General features: G+C 46.2%; 1 protein-coding gene across 2 annotated transcripts in view; it reads left to right on the forward strand.

Annotated features, from left to right (window-relative positions):
• Nucleotides 1-20,149: 20,149 nt before the first annotated feature.
• The window catches only part of NEK6 (NIMA related kinase 6), a 283,568-nt gene continuing 282,278 nt past the window's right edge, over nucleotides 20,150-21,439 (forward strand). Inside the window, exon 1 of one of the 2 annotated variants that reach the window (XM_063936856.1) lies at nucleotides 20,150-20,307. The gene's annotated coding sequence lies outside the window, so the exon portion shown is untranslated. The remainder of the gene's footprint in view (nucleotides 20,308-21,439) is intronic. The other variant, XM_063936854.1, reaches the window with a different exon arrangement.

Here is a 21,439-nt window from a genome sequence, read left to right on the forward strand (position 1 = left end):
CCAATTGTGTCGGTTGAGATGCCTGACCTTCCCAACACTGGATGGGAAGAGGTGGCGCCTTCCACCATTTGCACGCAGAGCCGGCCCTAGCCAATATGATACCCTAGGCAAGATTTTGGCTGATGCCCCCTAGCACCACCGCTGGTTCCGCCTCTGACCTTGCACCTCTTTCCCAGCACCATCAACCCATAGCAGTCTTTATTTTGGGGTTTGTATCCCCTATATTTTAAATAGGAACAGTTCGCACATTTGGTGCACAGCCCAAAAAGGGGTGTGTATTTGCTGGCAAGGGGCATGGCCACACAATAGTAACCCCAATTCCAATTGCGCCACACAGTACTGCAACTTTATTCACATTTGATCATGCGATAATGTCCATAATTCATATTACATCCCACAGTAGTATCACTTTACCTTATAAACGTTACTCCTCACAGTAGAGCTCCTTATTCACATTACACCACACTGAATTGCTCCTTATTCACATTACACCACACAATGGCCCTCATTCCGAGTTGTTCGCTCGTTATTTTCCTTCGCATCGGTGCGATTTTCCGCTAACTGCGCATGCGCAATGTTCGCACTGCGGCTGCGCCAAGTAAATTTGCTAAGAAGTTTGGTATTTTACTCACGGCATTACAAGGTTTTTTCTTCGTTCTGCTGATCGTAGTGTGATTGACAGGAAGTGGGTGTTTCTGGGCGGAAACTGGCCGTTTTATGGGAGTGTGTGAAAAAACGCTGCAGTTTCTGGGAAAAACGCTGGAGTGGCTGGAGAAACGGGAGAGTGTCTGGCCGAACGCTGGGTGTGTTTGTGACGTCAAACCAGGACCGACAAGCACTGAACTGATCGCACTGGAAGAGTAAGTCTCGAGCTACTCAGAAACTGCAAAGAAAAATCTTTTCGCTATATTGCGAATACTTCGTTCGCAATTCTGCTAAGCTAAGATTCACTCCCAGAGGGCGGTGGCTTAGCGTGTGCACTGCTGCGAAAAGCGGCTAGCGAGCGAACAACTCGGAATGAGGGCCCATATTGCTCTTTATTCACATTAGACGACACAGTAGTGCCCTTTCTATACGCAACGCCACATAGTAGAGCACCTTATACACATAATACCACACAGTAATGCCCCTTACACATATGAGACACATTATTAATGTCCTTATAAACATAATGCACCTTACACATTATGACAACCTGTATTAATGCCCTTTTACACGTAATGTCCCTTACACATATGCTGCACATTATTAATGCCCTTATACACATAATGACACACATAGTGCCCCCTACACATTTGCTGCACATTATTAGTGCTCCTATACACATACTGACACACATACAGTAGTACCCTGTTACACATATGCCGCACATTATTAATGCCCTTATACACATAATGACACACATAGTGCCCCTTACACATATGTTGCACATTATTAATGCATTTTTACATGACACACATAATGCTCCTTACACATTTCCGAACACTACTGCACAACCAACCTACTCACATGCACACAACACTCACACTGCCACTAACACTGTGACCTCTCCCTCTGCTTGAATACAGATGTGTCCTCATAAATCTTGCCTCAAAGCTAATGTTGGACACATTTTTTAATGAAAATGCATCTTATTTGCATTGCTATGTGGCTAGGATGCACAAGCAGCTTCTGCTAATTAAAATTATATGCAGCATGCCAATATACTGTGTGAGACTGTGGCTGTATCTGCATATGAAATGCTACACACAGAATATAGGCATGCCACATATAATTTTAATCAGCAGAAGCTGCTGATGCCCCTAGGCATACCAGATGCCCTAGGCAATTGCCTAATTTGCCTATGCCTATGGCCGGCTCTGTTTGCACGCCCCCTGCAAGTGCTGGAAGGAGCACCCGCAGTCCAGTTCCTGATAGTCAAATTGAAGATGTCAATGTTGAAGTACACTAGGATGAGGATATGGGTGTTGCTGGCGCTGAGGAGGAAATTGACAAGGAGGCTTCTGATGGTGAGGTGGTTTGTTTAAGTCAGGCACCCGGGGAGACACCTGTTGTCCGTGGGACGAATATGGCCATTGACATGCCTGGTCAAATTACAAAAAAAATCACCTCTTCGGTGTGGAATTATTTTAACAGAAATGCGGACAACAGGTGTCAAGCCGTGTGTTGCCTTTGTCAAGCTGTAATAAGTAGGGGTAAGGACATTAACCACCTAGGAACTTCCTCCCTTATACGTCACCTGGAGCGCATTCATCAGAAGTCATTGACAAGTTCAAAAACTTTGGGTGACAGCGGAAGCAGTCCACTGACAACTAAATCCCTTCCTCTTGTAACCAAGCTCCTGCAAACCACACCACCAACTCCCTCAGTGTCAATTTCCTCCTTAGACAGGAAAGCCAATAGTCCTGCAGGCCATGTCACTGGCAAGTCTGACGAGTCCTCTCCTGACTGGGATTCCTCCGATGCATCCTTGAGTGTAACGCCTACTGTTGCTGGCGCTGCTGTTGTTGCTGCTGGGAGTCGATTGTCATCCCAGAGGGGAAGTCGGAAGACCACTTGTACTACTTCCAGTAAGCAATTGACTGTCCAACAGTCCTTTGCGAGGAAGATGAAATATCACAGCAGTCATCCTGCTGCAAAGCAGATAACTCAGGTCTTGGCAGCTGCGGTGGTGTTAAACGTGTCTCCGGTATCCACCGTTAATTCACAGGGAATTAGAGAATTGATTGAGGTAGTGTGTCTCCGGTACCAAAAACCATCTAGGTTCCATTTCTCTAGGCAGGCGATACCGAGAATGTACACAGACATCATAAAAAGAGTCACCAGTGTCCTAAAAAATGCAGTTGTACCCAATGTCCACTTAACCACGGACATGTGGACAAGCGGAGCAGGGCAGACTCAGGACTATATGACTGTGACAGCCCACTGGGTAGATGTATTGCCTCCCGCAGCAAGAACAGCAGCGGCGGCACCAGTAGCAGCATCTCGCAAACGCCAACTCGTTCCTAGGCAGGCTACGCTTTGTATCACCGCTTTCCATAAGAGGCACACAGCTGACAACCTCTTACGGAAACTGAGGAACATCATCGCAGAATGGCTTACCCCGATTGGACTCTCCTGGGGATTTGTGACATCGGACAATGCCAGCAATATTGCGCATGCATTACATGTGGGCAAATTCTAGCACGTCCCATGTTTTGCACATACATTGAATTTGGTGGTGCAGAATTTTGAAAAAAACGACAGGGGCGTGCAAGAGATACTGTCGGTGGCCCGAAGAATTGCGGGCCACTTTCGGCATTCAGCCACCGCTTGCCGAAGACTGGAGCACCAGCAAACACTCCTAAACCTGCCCCGCCATCATCTGAAGCAAGAGGTGGTAACGAGGTGGAATTCAACCCTCTATATGCTTCAGAGGATGGAGGAGCAGCAAAAGGCCATTCAAGCCTATACATCTGCCTACGATATAGGCAAAGGAGGGTGAATGCACCTGACTCAAGCGCAGTGGAGAATGATTTTAACGTTGTGCAAGGTTCTGCAACCCTTTGAACTTGCCACACGTGAAGTCAGTTCAGACACTGCCAGCCTGAGTCAGGTCATTCCCCTCATCAGGCTTTTGCAGAAGAAGCTGGAGAGATTGAAGGAGGAGCTAAAAAGGAGCGATTCCACTAGGCATGTGGGACTTGTGGATGGAGCCCTTAATTCGCTTAACCAGGATTCACGGGTGGTCAATCTGTTGAAATCAGAGCACTACATTTTGGCCACCGTGCTCGATCCTAGGTTTAAAGCCTACGTTGTCTCTCTTTCCAGCAGACACAAGTCTGCAGAGGTGCAAAGACCTGCTGGTGAGACACTTGTCAAGTCAAGCGGAACATGACCCGTCAACAGCTCCTCCTTCACATTCTCCCGCAACTGGGGCTGCGAGGAAAAAGCTAATAATTATGAGCCCACCCGCTGGCGGTGATGCAGGGCAGTCTGGAGCGAGTGCTGACATCTGGTCCGGACTGAAGGACCTGCCAACGACTACTGACATGTCGTCTACTGTCACTGCATATGATTCTGTCACCATTGAAAGAATGGTGGAGGATTATATGAGTGACCGCATCCAAGTAGGCATGTCAGACAGTCCGTACGTATACTGGCAGGAAAAAGAGGCAATTTGGAGGCCCTTGCACAAACTGGCTTTATTTTACCTAAGTTGCCCCCCCTCCAGTGTGTACTCCGTGTCAGGTCTCTGGTTTTGTCTGTCCCTGGCGGGGGCGCTAGTGGGTCAGTGTTGGTGCGATGTACAAAGCGTGGAGGCAATATAAAAGTCCTGCGCATATGCGCTGTTGTTTATTAGCACAGAGCAGATAGTATAACACTGAATAAACTGAAAACCGGCAAAGTAGAAAACAATGATAGGTAACTGAATCCAAACAACTGAAAGTCTCTTGCAGTAAAATGTAAAACAACTTGATACTGAATGCAGATGATATAAACAGAACTCCAATAGTACTTGAAAGCACACAGTCTCTGTATAACACAAGATGAGATAAACTGGTAACTGTTGGAAAAGCAGAACTCCGGTATATTTGAGAAACACACAGTCTCTATATAGCACAAGTCCATATAGCCACACTAGGCTTAAGCAGGAGACAGTCTCTAAACAATGAGTTGGTATAACTGCTGAGATGCACAGATGGTATACTGATAACAAAGTGCACAGGTAAGGTAATGAAATGAACACCTGAGGAGAGTCTCTTACTGCTGATGAGTTTGTGGCTGGATGTGGCTGGAGTCCGGAGTAACAGGAGAGCTGTAGAAATGGTAACTGGAACAATGAAGATAACAATACACAAGGTGGGAAGCTGCTCAATCAGATTGTAATGTCACTCAGGTGCTAAAAGGGGAGGGGTAATTCTGTGTAGGAAAAAAAAATGTGTTCCCTAATGCACACCGAGTGAATAATATTACTATATAATAATAGTCAGATAATACGGAGATCTTAGTTGCGTATATCTGCAGATATAGGGTTAAGCCCCCAGGCCGATCGACAAGGCTTCTCCGTCACTGGGGGTCCCTAATACTAGGTATGGGCCTGGGGTGCAGGACCCCACAATGTCGGCACAGGTCGGCCACCCCAGGTCAGCACACAGGTGAAAATTAATAGGGGTTAATAAGAAGCACAGAAGTGCTATGTAAGTGGTGTGATTAAAAAATATATACAAAGTGATAGGAAAAATAATAAGTGTTAATAAAGTGTTAGGGTGTGCCGACCTGCAACAGCCCACCCATACCGACACAGGGGCCACTGCACCCCACACCCACCCCATAAATAATTACATATATATATCTGGGTTAAATTCCCAGTGTAAGGCCACATGGTAATGGCACCTACAGCATCTGAGAGCCAGCTTACCTGGGGATACCCCTGGCTTCCCCTATGGCACTACTAGAGTCAGCAATCCCTCCTAATGCTGACCCATTTGTGCCTCTCTATATACAATACACAAGGTGGGAAGCTGCTCAATCAGATTGTAATGTCACTCAGGTGCTAAAAGGGGAGGGGTAATTCTGTGTAGGAAAAAAAATGTGTTCCCTAATGCACACCGAGTGAATAATATTACTATATAATAATAGTCAGATAATACGGAGATCTTAGTTGCGTATATCTGCAGATATAGGGTTAAGCCCCCAGGCCGATCGACAAGGCTTCTCCGTCACTGGGGGTCCCTAATACTAGGTATGGGCCTGGGGTGCAGGACCCCACAATGTCGGCACAGGTCGGCCACCCCAGGTCAGCACACAGGTGAAAATTAATAGGGGTTAATAAGAAGCACAGAAGTGCTATGTAAGTGGTGTGATTAAAAAATATATACAAAGTGATAGGAAAAATAATAAGTGTTAATAAAGTGTTAGGGTGTGCCGACCTGCAACAGCCCACCCATACCGACACAGGGGCCACTGCACCCCACACCCACCCCATAAATAATTACATATATATATCTTGTGTATTGTATATAGAGAGGCACAAATGGGTCAGCATTAGGAGGGATTGCTGACTCTAGTAGTGCCATAGGGGAAGCCAGGGGTATCCCCAGGTAAGCTGGCTCTCAGATGCTGTAGGTGCCATTACCATGTGGCCTTACACTGGGAATTTAACCCAGATATATATATGTAATTATTTATGGGGTGGGTGTGGGGTGCAGTGGCCCCTGTGTCGGTATGGGTGGGCTGTTGCAGGTCGGCACACCCTAACACTTTATTAACACTTATTATTTTTCCTATCACTTTGTATATATTTTTTAATCACACCACTTACATAGCACTTCTGTGCTTCTTATTAACCCCTATTAATTTTCACCTGTGTGCTGACCTGGGGTGGCCGACCTGTGCCGACATTGTGGGGTCCTGCACCCCAGGCCCATACCTAGTATTAGGGACCCCCAGTGACGGAGAAGCCTTGTCGATCGGCCTGGGGGCTTAACCCTATATCTGCAGATATACGCAACTAAGATCTCCGTATTATCTGACTATTATTATATAGTAATATTATTCACTCGGTGTGCATTAGGGAACACATTTTTTTTCCTACACAGAATTACCCCTCCCCTTTTAGCACCTGAGTGACATTACAATCTGATTGAGCAGCTTCCCACCTTGTGTATTGTATATAGAGAGGCACAAATGGGTCAGCATTAGGAGGGATTGCTGACTCTAGTAGTGCCATAGGGGAAGCCAGGGGTATCCCCAGGTAAGCTGGCTCTCAGATGCTGTAGGTGCCATTACCATGTGGCCTTACACTGGGAATTTAACCCAGATATATATATGTAATTATTTATGGGGTGGGTGTGGGGTGCAGTGGCCCCTGTGTCGGTATGGGTGGGCTGTTGCAGGTCGGCACACCCTAACACTTTATTAACACTTATTATTTTTCCTATCACTTTGTATATATTTTTTAATCACACCACTTACATAGCACTTCTGTGCTTCTTATTAACCCCTATTAATTTTCACCTGTGTGCTGACCTGGGGTGGCCGACCTGTGCCGACATTGTGGGGTCCTGCACCCCAGGCCCATACCTAGTATTAGGGACCCCCAGTGACGGAGAAGCCTTGTCGATCGGCCTGGGGGCTTAACCCTATATCTGCAGATATACGCAACTAAGATCTCCGTATTATCTGACTATTATTATATAGTAATATTATTCACTCGGTGTGCATTAGGGAACACATTTTTTTTCCTACACAGAATTACCCCTCCCCTTTTAGCACCTGAGTGACATTACAATCTGATTGAGCAGCTTCCCACCTTGTGTATTGTATATAGAGAGGCACAAATGGGTCAGCATTAGGAGGGATTGCTGACTCTAGTAGTGCCATAGGGGAAGCCAGGGGTATCCCCAGGTAAGCTGGCTCTCAGATGCTGTAGGTGCCATTACCATGTGGCCTTACACTGGGAATTTAACCCAGATATATATATGTAATTATTTATGGGGTGGGTGTGGGGTGCAGTGGCCCCTGTGTCGGTATGGGTGGGCTGTTGCAGGTCGGCACACCCTAACACTTTATTAACACTTATTATTTTTCCTATCACTTTGTATATATTTTTTAATCACACCACTTACATAGCACTTCTGTGCTTCTTATTAACCCCTATTAATTTTCACCTGTGTGCTGACCTGGGGTGGCCGACCTGTGCCGACATTGTGGGGTCCTGCACCCCAGGCCCATACCTAGTATTAGGGACCCCCAGTGACGGAGAAGCCTTGTCGATCGGCCTGGGGGCTTAACCCTATATCTGCAGATATACGCAACTAAGATCTCCGTATTATCTGACTATTATTATATAGTAATATTATTCACTCGGTGTGCATTAGGGAACACATTTTTTTTCCTACACAGAATTACCCCTCCCCTTTTAGCACCTGAGTGACATTACAATCTGATTGAGCAGCTTCCCACCTTGTGTATTGTATATAGAGAGGCACAAATGGGTCAGCATTAGGAGGGATTGCTGACTCTAGTAGTGCCATAGGGGAAGCCAGGGGTATCCCCAGGTAAGCTGGCTCTCAGATGCTGTAGGTGCCATTACCATGTGGCCTTACACTGGGAATTTAACCCAGATATATATATGTAATTATTTATGGGGTGGGTGTGGGGTGCAGTGGCCCCTGTGTCGGTATGGGTGGGCTGTTGCAGGTCGGCACACCCTAACACTTTATTAACACTTATTATTTTTCCTATCACTTTGTATATATTTTTTAATCACACCACTTACATAGCACTTCTGTGCTTCTTATTAACCCCTATTAATTTTCACCTGTGTGCTGACCTGGGGTGGCCGACCTGTGCCGACATTGTGGGGTCCTGCACCCCAGGCCCATACCTAGTATTAGGGACCCCCAGTGACGGAGAAGCCTTGTCGATCGGCCTGGGGGCTTAACCCTATATCTGCAGATATACGCAACTAAGATCTCCGTATTATCTGACTATTATTATATAGTAATATTATTCACTCGGTGTGCATTAGGGAACACATTTTTTTTCCTACACAGAATTACCCCTCCCCTTTTAGCACCTGAGTGACATTACAATCTGATTGAGCAGCTTCCCACCTTGTGTATTGTATATAGAGAGGCACAAATGGGTCAGCATTAGGAGGGATTGCTGACTCTAGTAGTGCCATAGGGGAAGCCAGGGGTATCCCCAGGTAAGCTGGCTCTCAGATGCTGTAGGTGCCATTACCATGTGGCCTTACACTGGGAATTTAACCCAGATATATATATGTAATTATTTATGGGGTGGGTGTGGGGTGCAGTGGCCCCTGTGTCGGTATGGGTGGGCTGTTGCAGGTCGGCACACCCTAACACTTTATTAACACTTATTATTTTTCCTATCACTTTGTATATATTTTTTAATCACACCACTTACATAGCACTTCTGTGCTTCTTATTAACCCCTATTAATTTTCACCTGTGTGCTGACCTGGGGTGGCCGACCTGTGCCGACATTGTGGGGTCCTGCACCCCAGGCCCATACCTAGTATTAGGGACCCCCAGTGACGGAGAAGCCTTGTCGATCGGCCTGGGGGCTTAACCCTATATCTGCAGATATACGCAACTAAGATCTCCGTATTATCTGACTATTATTATATAGTAATATTATTCACTCGGTGTGCATTAGGGAACACATTTTTTTTTTTCCTACACAGAATTACCCCTCCCCTTTTAGCACCTGAGTGACATTACAATCTGATTGAGCAGCTTCCCACCTTGTGTATTGTATATAGAGAGGCACAAATGGGTCAGCATTAGGAGGGATTGCTGACTCTAGTAGTGCCATAGGGGAAGCCAGGGGTATCCCCAGGTAAGCTGGCTCTCAGATGCTGTAGGTGCCATTACCATGTGGCCTTACACTGGGAATTTAACCCAGATATATATATGTAATTATTTATGGGGTGGGTGTGGGGTGCAGTGGCCCCTGTGTCGGTATGGGTGGGCTGTTGCAGGTCGGCACACCCTAACACTTTATTAACACTTATTATTTTTCCTATCACTTTGTATATATTTTTTAATCACACCACTTACATAGCACTTCTGTGCTTCTTATTAACCCCTATTAATTTTCACCTGTGTGCTGACCTGGGGTGGCCGACCTGTGCCGACATTGTGGGGTCCTGCACCCCAGGCCCATACCTAGTATTAGGGACCCCCAGTGACGGAGAAGCCTTGTCGATCGGCCTGGGGGCTTAACCCTATATCTGCAGATATACGCAACTAAGATCTCCGTATTATCTGACTATTATTATATAGTAATATTATTCACTCGGTGTGCATTAGGGAACACATTTTTTTTCCTACACAGAATTACCCCTCCCCTTTTAGCACCTGAGTGACATTACAATCTGATTGAGCAGCTTCCCACCTTGTATATTGTATATAGAGAGGCACAAATGGGTCAGCATTAGGAGGGATTGCTGACTCTAGTAGTGCCATAGGGGAAGCCAGGGGTATCCCCAGGTAAGCTGGCTCTCAGATGCTGTAGGTGCCATTACCATGTGGCCTTACACTGGGAATTTAACCCAGATATATATATGTAATTATTTATGGGGTGGGTGTGGGGTGCAGTGGCCCCTGTGTCGGTATGGGTGGGCTGTTGCAGGTCGGCACACCCTAACACTTTATTAACACTTATTATTTTTCCTATCACTTTGTATATATTTTTTAATCACACCACTTACATAGCACTTCTGTGCTTCTTATTAACCCCTATTAATTTTCACCTGTGTGCTGACCTGGGGTGGCCGACCTGTGCCGACATTGTGGGGTCCTGCACCCCAGGCCCATACCTAGTATTAGGGACCCCCAGTGACGGAGAAGCCTTGTCGATCGGCCTGGGGGCTTAACCCTATATCTGCAGATATACGCAACTAAGATCTCCGTATTATCTGACTATTATTATATAGTAATATTATTCACTCGGTGTGCATTAGGGAACACATTTTTTTTCCTACACAGAATTACCCCTCCCCTTTTAGCACCTGAGTGACATTACAATCTGATTGAGCAGCTTCCCACCTTGTGTATTGTATATAGAGAGGCACAAATGGGTCAGCATTAGGAGGGATTGCTGACTCTAGTAGTGCCATAGGGGAAGCCAGGGGTATCCCCAGGTAAGCTGGCTCTCAGATGCTGTAGGTGCCATTACCATGTGGCCTTACACTGGGAATTTAACCCAGATATATATATGTAATTATTTATGGGGTGGGTGTGGGGTGCAGTGGCCCCTGTGTCGGTATGGGTGGGCTGTTGCAGGTCGGCACACCCTAACACTTTATTAACACTTATTATTTTTCCTATCACTTTGTATATATTTTTTAATCACACCACTTACATAGCACTTCTGTGCTTCTTATTAACCCCTATTAATTTTCACCTGTGTGCTGACCTGGGGTGGCCGACCTGTGCCGACATTGTGGGGTCCTGCACCCCAGGCCCATACCTAGTATTAGGGACCCCCAGTGACGGAGAAGCCTTGTCGATCGGCCTGGGGGCTTAACCCTATATCTGCAGATATACGCAACTAAGATCTCCGTATTATCTGACTATTATTATATAGTAATATTATTCACTCGGTGTGCATTAGGGAACACATTTTTTTTTCCTACACAGAATTACCCCTCCCCTTTTAGCACCTGAGTGACATTACAATCTGATTGAGCAGCTTCCCACCTTGTGTATTGTATATAGAGAGGCACAAATGGGTCAGCATTAGGAGGGATTGCTGACTCTAGTAGTGCCATAGGGGAAGCCAGGGGTATCCCCAGGTAAGCTGGCTCTCAGATGCTGTAGGTGCCATTACCATGTGGCCTTACACTGGGAATTTAACCCAGATATATATATGTAATTATTTATGGGGTGGGTGTGGGGTGCAGTGGCCCCTGTGTCGGTATGGGTGGGCTGTTGCAGGTCGGCACACCCTAACACTTTATTAACACTTATTATTTTTCCTATCACTTTGTATATATTTTTTAATCACACCACTTACATAGCACTTCTGTGCTTCTTATTAACCCCTATTAATTTTCACCTGTGTGCTGACCTGGGGTGGCCGACCTGTGCCGACATTGTGGGGTCCTGCACCCCAGGCCCATACCTAGTATTAGGGACCCCCAGTGACGGAGAAGCCTTGTCGATCGGCCTGGGGGCTTAACCCTATATCTGCAGATATACGCAACTAAGATCTCCGTATTATCTGACTATTATTATATAGTAATATTATTCACTCGGTGTGCATTAGGGAACACATTTTTTTTTCCTACACAGAATTACCCCTCCCCTTTTAGCACCTGAGTGACATTACAATCTGATTGAGCAGCTTCCCACCTTGTGTATTGTATATAGAGAGGCACAAATGGGTCAGCATTAGGAGGGATTGCTGACTCTAGTAGTGCCATAGGGGAAGCCAGGGGTATCCCCAGGTAAGCTGGCTCTCAGATGCTGTAGGTGCCATTACCATGTGGCCTTACACTGGGAATTTAACCCAGATATATATATGTAATTATTTATGGGGTGGGTGTGGGGTGCAGTGGCCCCTGTGTCGGTATGGGTGGGCTGTTGCAGGTCGGCACACCCTAACACTTTATTAACACTTATTATTTTTCCTATCACTTTGTATATATTTTTTAATCACACCACTTACATAGCACTTCTGTGCTTCTTATTAACCCCTATTAATTTTCACCTGTGTGCTGACCTGGGGTGGCCGACCTGTGCCGACATTGTGGGGTCCTGCACCCCAGGCCCATACCTAGTATTAGGGACCCCCAGTGACGGAGAAGCCTTGTCGATCGGCCTGGGGGCTTAACCCTATATCTGCAGATATACGCAACTAAGATCTCCGTATTATCTGACTATTATTATATAGTAATATTATTCACTCGGTGTGCATTAGGGAACACATTTTTTTTCCTACACAGAATTACCCCTCCCCTTTTAGCACCTGAGTGACATTACAATCTGATTGAGCAGCTTCCCACCTTGTGTATTGTATATAGAGAGGCACAAATGGGTCAGCATTAGGAGGGATTGCTGACTCTAGTAGTGCCATAGGGGAAGCCAGGGGTATCCCCAGGTAAGCTGGCTCTCAGATGCTGTAGGTGCCATTACCATGTGGCCTTACACTGGGAATTTAACCCAGATATATATATGTAATTATTTATGGGGTGGGTGTGGGGTGCAGTGGCCCCTGTGTCGGTATGGGTGGGCTGTTGCAGGTCGGCACACCCTAACACTTTATTAACACTTATTATTTTTCCTATCACTTTGTATATATTTTTTAATCACACCACTTACATAGCACTTCTGTGCTTCTTATTAACCCCTATTAATTTTCACCTGTGTGCTGACCTGGGGTGGCCGACCTGTGCCGACATTGTGGGGTCCTGCACCCCAGGCCCATACCTAGTATTAGGGACCCCCAGTGACGGAGAAGCCTTGTCGATCGGCCTGGGGGCTTAACCCTATATCTGCAGATATACGCAACTAAGATCTCCGTATTATCTGACTATTATTATATAGTAATATTATTCACTCGGTGTGCATTAGGGAACACATTTTTTTTCCTACACAGAATTACCCCTCCCCTTTTAGCACCTGAGTGACATTACAATCTGATTGAGCAGCTTCCCACCTTGTGTATTGTATATAGAGAGGCACAAATGGGTCAGCATTAGGAGGGATTGCTGACTCTAGTAGTGCCATAGGGGAAGCCAGGGGTATCCCCAGGTAAGCTGGCTCTCAGATGCTGTAGGTGCCATTACCATGTGGCCTTACACTGGGAATTTAACCCAGATATATATATGTAATTATTTATGGGGTGGGTGTGGGGTGCAGTGGCCCCTGTGTCGGTATGGGTGGGCTGTTGCAGGTCGGCACACCCTAACACTTTATTAACACTTATTATTTTTCCTATCACTTTGTATATATTTTTTAATCACACCACTTACATAGCACTTCTGTGCTTCTTATTAACCCCTATTAATTTTCACCTGTGTGCTGACCTGGGGTGGCCGACCTGTGCCGACATTGTGGGGTCCTGCACCCCAGGCCCATACCTAGTATTAGGGACCCCCAGTGACGGAGAAGCCTTGTCGATCGGCCTGGGGGCTTAACCCTATATCTGCAGATATACGCAACTAAGATCTCCGTATTATCTGACTATTATTATATAGTAATATTATTCACTCGGTGTGCATTAGGGAACACATTTTTTTTTCCTACACAGAATTACCCCTCCCCTTTTAGCACCTGAGTGACATTACAATCTGATTGAGCAGCTTCCCACCTTGTGTATTGTATATAGAGAGGCACAAATGGGTCAGCATTAGGAGGGATTGCTGACTCTAGTAGTGCCATAGGGGAAGCCAGGGGTATCCCCAGGTAAGCTGGCTCTCAGATGCTGTAGGTGCCATTACCATGTGGCCTTACACTGGGAATTTAACCCAGATATATATATGTAATTATTTATGGGGTGGGTGTGGGGTGCAGTGGTACCTGTGTCGGTATGGGTGGGCTGTTGCAGGTCGGCACACCCTAACACTTTATTAACACTTATTATTTTTCCTATCACTTTGTATATATTTTTTAATCACACCACTTACATAGCACTTCTGTGCTTCTTATTAACCCCTATTAATTTTCACCTGTGTGCTGACCTGGGGTGGCCGACCTGTGCCGACATTGTGGGGTCCTGCACCCCAGGCCCATACCTAGTATTAGGGACCCCCAGTGACGGAGAAGCCTTGTCGATCGGCCTGGGGGCTTAACCCTATATCTGCAGATATACGCAACTAAGATCTCCGTATTATCTGACTATTATTATATAGTAATATTATTCACTCGGTGTGCATTAGGGAACACATTTTTTTTTCCTACACAGAATTACCCCTCCCCTTTTAGCACCTGAGTGACATTACAATCTGATTGAGCAGCTTCCCACCTTGTGTATTGTATATAGAGAGGCACAAATGGGTCAGCATTAGGAGGGATTGCTGACTCTAGTAGTGCCATAGGGGAAGCCAGGGGTATCCCCAGGTAAGCTGGCTCTCAGATGCTGTAGGTGCCATTACCATGTGGCCTTACACTGGGAATTTAACCCAGATATATATATGTAATTATTTATGGGGTGGGTGTGGGGTGCAGTGGCCCCTGTGTCGGTATGGGTGGGCTGTTGCAGGTCGGCACACCCTAACACTTTATTAACACTTATTATTTTTCCTATCACTTTGTATATATTTTTTAATCACACCACTTACATAGCACTTCTGTGCTTCTTATTAACCCCTATTAATTTTCACCTGTGTGCTGACCTGGGGTGGCCGACCTGTGCCGACATTGTGGGGTCCTGCACCCCAGGCCCATACCTAGTATTAGGGACCCCCAGTGACGGAGAAGCCTTGTCGATCGGCCTGGGGGCTTAACCCTATATCTGCAGATATACGCAACTAAGATCTCCGTATTATCTGACTATTATTATATAGTAATATTATTCACTCGGTGTGCATTAGGGAACACATTTTTTTTCCTACACAGAATTACCCCTCCCCTTTTAGCACCTGAGTGACATTACAATCTGATTGAGCAGCTTCCCACCTTGTGTATTGTATATAGAGAGGCACAAATGGGTCAGCATTAGGAGGGATTGCTGACTCTAGTAGTGCCATAGGGGAAGCCAGGGGTATCCCTAGGTAAGCTGGCTCTCAGATGCTGTAGGTGCCATTACCATGTGGCCTTACACTGGGAATTTAACCCAGATATATATATGTAATTATTTATGGGGTGGGTGTGGGGTGCAGTGGCCCCTGTGTCGGTATGGGTGGGCTGTTGCAGGTCGGCACACCCTAACACTTTATTAACACTTATTATTTTTCCTATCACTTTGTATATATTTTTTAATCACACCACTTACATAGCACTTCTGTGCTTCTTATTAACCCCTATTAATTTTCACCTGTGTGCTGACCTGGGGTGGCCGACCTGTGCCGACATTGTGGGGTCCTGCACCCCAGGCCCATACCTAGTATTAGGGACCCCCAGTGACGGAGAAGCCTTGTCGATCGGCCTGGGGGCTTAACCCTATATCTGCAGATATACGCAACTAAGATCTCCGTATTATCTGACTATTATTATATAGTAATATTATTCACTCGGTGTGCATTAGGGAACACATTTTTTTTTCCTACACAGAATTACCCCTCCCCTTTTAGCACCTGAGTGACATTACAATCTGATTGAGCAGCTTCCCACCTTGTGTATTGTATATAGAGAGGCACAAATGGGTCAGCATTAGGAGGGATTGCTGACTCTAGTAGTGCCATAGGGGAAGCCAGGGGTATCCCCAGGTAAGCTGGCTCTCAGATGCTGTAGGTGCCATTACCATGTGGCCTTACACTGGGAATTTAACCCAGATATATATATGTAATTATTTATGGGGTGGGTGTGGGGTGCAGTGGCCCCTGTGTCGGTATGGGTGGGCTGTTGCAGGTCGGCACACCCTAACACTTTATTAACACTTATTATTTTTCCTATCACTTTGTATATATTTTTTAATCACACCACTTACATAGCACTTCTGTGCTTCTTATTAACCCCTATTAATTTTCACCTGTGTGCTGACCTGGGGTGGCCGACCTGTGCCGACATTGTGGGGTCCTGCACCCCAGGCCCATACCTAGTATTAGGGACCCCCAGTGACGGAGAAGCCTTGTCGATCGGCCTGGGGGCTTAACCCTATATCTGCAGATATACGCAACTAAGATCTCCGTATTATCTGACTATTATTATATAGTAATATTATTCACTCGGTGTGCATTAGGGAACACATTTTTTTTTTTCCTACACAGAATTACCCCTCCCCTTTTAGCACCTGAGTGACATTACAATCTGATTGAGCAGCTTCCCACCTTGTGTATTGTATATAGAGAGGCACAAATGGGTCAGCATTAGGAGGGATTGCTGACTCTAGTAGTGCCATAGGGGAAGCCAGGGGTATCCCCAGGTAAGCTGGCTCTCAGATGCTGTAGGTGCCATTACCATGTGGCCTTACACTGGGAATTTAACCCAGATATATATATGTAATTATTTATGGGGTGGGTGTGGGGTGCAGTGGCCCCTGTGTCGGTATGGGTGGGCTGTTGCAGGTCGGCACACCCTAACACTTTATTAACACTTATTATTTTTCCTATCACTTTGTATATATTTTTTAATCACACCACTTACATAGCACTTCTGTGCTTCTTATTAACCCCTATTAATTTTCACCTGTGTGCTGACCTGGGGTGGCCGACCTGTGCCGACATTGTGGGGTCCTGCACCCCAGGCCCATACCTAGTATTAGGGACCCCCAGTGACGGAGAAGCCTTGTCGATCGGCCTGGGGGCTTAACCCTATATCTGCAGATATACGCAACTAAGATCTCCGTATTATCTGACTATTATTATATAGTAATATTATTCACTCGGTGTGCATTAGGGAACACATTTTTTTTCCTACACAGAATTACCCCTCCCCTTTTAGCACCTGAGTGACATTACAATCTGATTGAGCAGCTTCCCACCTTGTGTATTGTATATAGAGAGGCACAAATGGGTCAGCATTAGGAGGGATTGCTGACTCTAGTAGTGCCATAGGGGAAGCCAGGGGTATCCCCAGGTAAGCTGGCTCTCAGATGCTGTAGGTGCCATTACCATGTGGCCTTACACTGGGAATTTAACCCAGATATATATATGTAATTATTTATGGGGTGGGTGTGGGGTGCAGTGGCCCCTGTGTCGGTATGGGTGGGCTGTTGCAGGTCGGCACACCCTAACACTTTATTAACACTTATTATTTTTCCTATCACTTTGTATATATTTTTTAATCACACCACTTACATAGCACTTCTGTGCTTCTTATTAACCCCTATTAATTTTCACCTGTGTGCTGACCTGGGGTGGCCGACCTGTGCCGACATTGTGGGGTCCTGCACCCCAGGCCCATACCTAGTATTAGGGACCCCCAGTGACGGAGAAGCCTTGTCGATCGGCCTGGGGGCTTAACCCTATATCTGCAGATATACGCAACTAAGATCTCCGTATTATCTGACTATTATTATATAGTAATATTATTCACTCGGTGTGCATTAGGGAACACATTTTTTTTTTTTTTTTTTTTCCTACAATGAAGATAACCACGGGGGAACGCTGGAAACAGGAACACAGGAACCAGGAGAACTAGGCACACGGTATGTGACTCATTGTCCGAGGTGATGTGAGTGAGCCACGGACTGGAACTTATACCCCTTGCTCTGCAGTGATTGGTCACTGAACTCTAGCTGTAAACACAGCGCTGGATTGGATGCCTGAATCTGCTGAGTGCATGCAGGCCGGATGCCGGATGCCGGCACACAGCGGAACATACACACAGGACCAGACTCAGGGGTACTCAGCGACACAGGAGATGACGCTCGCGGTCAGCGCACCCATGCAGCCGCAACTGGGGCCATGACCTCCGGAGGCCTGCACACCAGCGCGCTGGTAAGTGAGACGCAGCTGAACGTCGATTCCTGATACTCCGAAAGAGTGTTTAGTGCAGCCGGTCACCTTGTCAGCAATCGGCGTACGAGGTTACTTCCAGAAAATGTGGAGAAGATGATGTTCATCAGAATGAATTATAATCAGGGCCGGAGCTTCCATTAGGCAGGTTTAGGCAGCCGCCTAGGGGCGCCAGATCCTGGGGGGGCGGCCGGCTATGGCTGCCTGAAAAAGGAAGCATGGTCCTACCTCACAGTTATCGCAATCCCCCCCGGCACTCATATCTTACAGCAGTCGCGACTGGCAAGCTCCCATATTGCAGCCTCCAGCTCTGCCTCCACCTGGCACAGGCAGTAACTTTGACAGCTCCTGGAGTCCTGGCTGGGGGTAACATGTGGCGCTGCTCTTCATTCCAGACTCTTTCGCAGATGAGTCAGTCCGAACTCTGCATCGCAGCCTGCAGGTAAGGTGGCTGCACAGTGCACTCTCTGCATTTGATAAGGAAAGAGCAGCAGTCTGGGGAGGTAGGCGGAGATTAGCAGCAGGCACGCACACTGTCTGCGGGGGATGAGCAGCTGCACACACACAGATGGTGGGGGAGATAAATGTCTGCTGTTCTAACAGAGGAGGGGGGGGTGAGAGCAGCAGGCACCCACACATACTGGGGAGATGGGGAGAAGAGAGCAGCCATGCAACAGACTGGGGATGGGGGAGAGCAGCAGCATGTCTTTCACCTGGAGGGCAGATAGGGGGAAGGGGCAGTAGGCAGAAGTTTTGCTTAGGGTGCCAAGAAACCTTGCACCGGCCCTGATTATAATCAATTCCTCCGTGGAGACATTCACCAGCAATTGCCTCCAGAAAGTACACAGGAACCTGAGATGGTGGATTCCAGTGGGGACGAATTAATAATCTGTGAGGAGGGGGATGTACACGATGAGGAGGAGGTGGACATCTTGCCTCTGTAGAGCCAGTTTGTGCAAGGAGATATTGATTGCTTCTTTTTTGGTGTGGGCCCAAACCAACCAGTCATTTCAGCCACAGTCGTGTGGCAGACCCTGTCACTGAAACGATGGGTTTGTTAAAGTGTGCATGTCCTGTTTATACAACATAAGGGTGGGTGGGAGGGCCCAAGGACAATTCCATCTTGCACCTATTTTTTCTTTAATTTATCTTTGCATCATGTGATGTTTGGGGCCAATTTTTTTAAGTGCCATCCTGTCTGACACTGCAGTGCCACTCCTAGATGGGCCAGTTGTTTGTGCCGGCCACTTGGGTCGCTTAGCTTAGTCATCCAGCGACCTCGGTGCAAATTTTAGGACTAAAAATAATATTGTGAGGTGTGAGGTGTTCAGAATAGACTGGAAGTTAGTGGAAATTATGGTTTTTGATGTTAATAATACTATGGGATCAAAATGACCCCCAAATTCTATGATTTAAGCTGTTTTTGAGGGGTTTTTGAAAAAAAAACACCCGAATCCAAAACACACCCGAATCCGACAAAAAAATTTCAGGGAGGTTTTGCCAAAACGCGTCCGAATCCAAAACACGGACGCGGAACCGAATCCAAAACCAAAATACAAAACCCGAAAAATGTCGGGTGCACATCTCTACTGTAAAATAGAACTTTTGATACATCTCCCCCTTAAAAGTAACACATCAGGCCTCGGATGAATCCCCCTCCCCAATATACTGATAACAGTCGGCCCTCCAAGTCCCAGGTAGATAGATACAGTATTTAAAAAAAAAATAATAATAATTTCCAGGCCCCATTGTTTCTGAGCGGGCCATGCGGGTGTGTTATCACCTTAGTGACTTGTGGAGAATTACGCTCTGTCATAGTAAAAACTTTTGATAATAACATGTGTTTTTTTTTTTTTTTTTTTTTTTTTTTGCATTCTAAGTTCAGCAAGTATTAACTATTAACTTGGTCGCCAGAACAGTGCTTGACACATGATAGTGACGGCTGGTGGCCAGGGACATTCCCAGACACAAACCTTTAAGACCTGGGACTGTCCCTGAAAATTAGGGCCAGCTGAAACCCCTGCTGTATACACCAGCACCTGTGACTGTATATTAGTAATGACTGTGCAGTGTGCTCACTACTGTGAGCGAGAGTAGTGCCCATGAATGGGAGCCTCCCCTCCTCTGTATGAGCTAACGCGGGGGCGCGCACAGGAAGTCTGACGGGAGCGCGCAGGAGATGTCGGCTCGTTAACCACTGGTGTGCATAGAGAAGAACGACCGGGACCTGGGTGAGAGACTGTCTGGGAACAGTGGGACTGGGACATGGGGCGGAAGGGTGCAAAAAAGTAGCACAACATCTGCACCTGAAAAATAAAGTCTAGTTCCAACAGTGCACTAACTTTTTCCTGTGCAATCATACTAATGGGCTATGTACTAACTTGTGAGCGGGGGGAATAGTCTCATTAGCCGTGTACGTGGAGTGCTGCAGGTGTATATAGTGACACTGAGTATGTAAGCAGCTACAGTATGTGTTCATCAGGAGGAGGGGTGAACCTGGCACTGAGGGGAGACTTCTGCCCCTGGTCTGTGTACAGTAATATATAGTACACAACTGGATACAAAGTACTTGTGTGTCAGTGTACACTGTCAGCATAGGCAAATATGTGTGTATCTCTGTCTACAGGTCTGGATGTGTTCATGTGTGTATGGGAGATGTGGCTGGCAGCATGCTGGGACTTGTAGTGACTTGAGTGCAACAAGGGACCTCTGATGGTTACTATCATTATACAGTGTATAATCTAGGTCACTTAGCAATTCTAAGCACTCACCTGTACTGTGCTTACCCTACATCTGCTCATGGCACAGGACTGATTACTGGCACACTTTGAAGTTGCATACACATGGTGACATATGACAGGGCCAGTTTTGACTATGCGATTTCCCTTGAATTCCCCGGAGCCCAGAACCACCATTTTTGACTATATTTACTTGCGATTTTAACTATATACAATGTTGCCTATACTAGAAACTAAAGTGTACTCCATATAGTCAAAATTGCCTTGGCTGCGCAGTCTATTTTTTTCTTGCGACCCCGACCCCGCGGGATCGCGCATCAGTATCGCAAGCTGTATACACATGGTGTGATATGTGCTAACTTTTCTTACGATTTTGACTATATAGTAAAAATTGTAAGCACACATCGCACCTGAGTATGCACCTTAAATATATTCACTGTGGCCAATCTGCATGCTGTAATAGATTGCATTGCTGTAATCCTGGGATAGCAGCGTTTTATACATCATCAAAACTTTGTGTCATTTGTGTTTCCAAGACATCTCAAAGTTTGTTTAAAAGAATCTTCACTTACTGGAGTGTAAACTATATGAGTTGTTTATTTCTGATCTGCAACTTTGTGTTTTT

The sequence above is a fragment of the Pseudophryne corroboree genome, chromosome 8 (assembly GCF_028390025.1).
Source record: "Pseudophryne corroboree isolate aPseCor3 chromosome 8, aPseCor3.hap2, whole genome shotgun sequence".
In the NCBI taxonomy this organism is placed as follows: Eukaryota; Metazoa; Chordata; class Amphibia; order Anura; family Myobatrachidae; genus Pseudophryne; species Pseudophryne corroboree.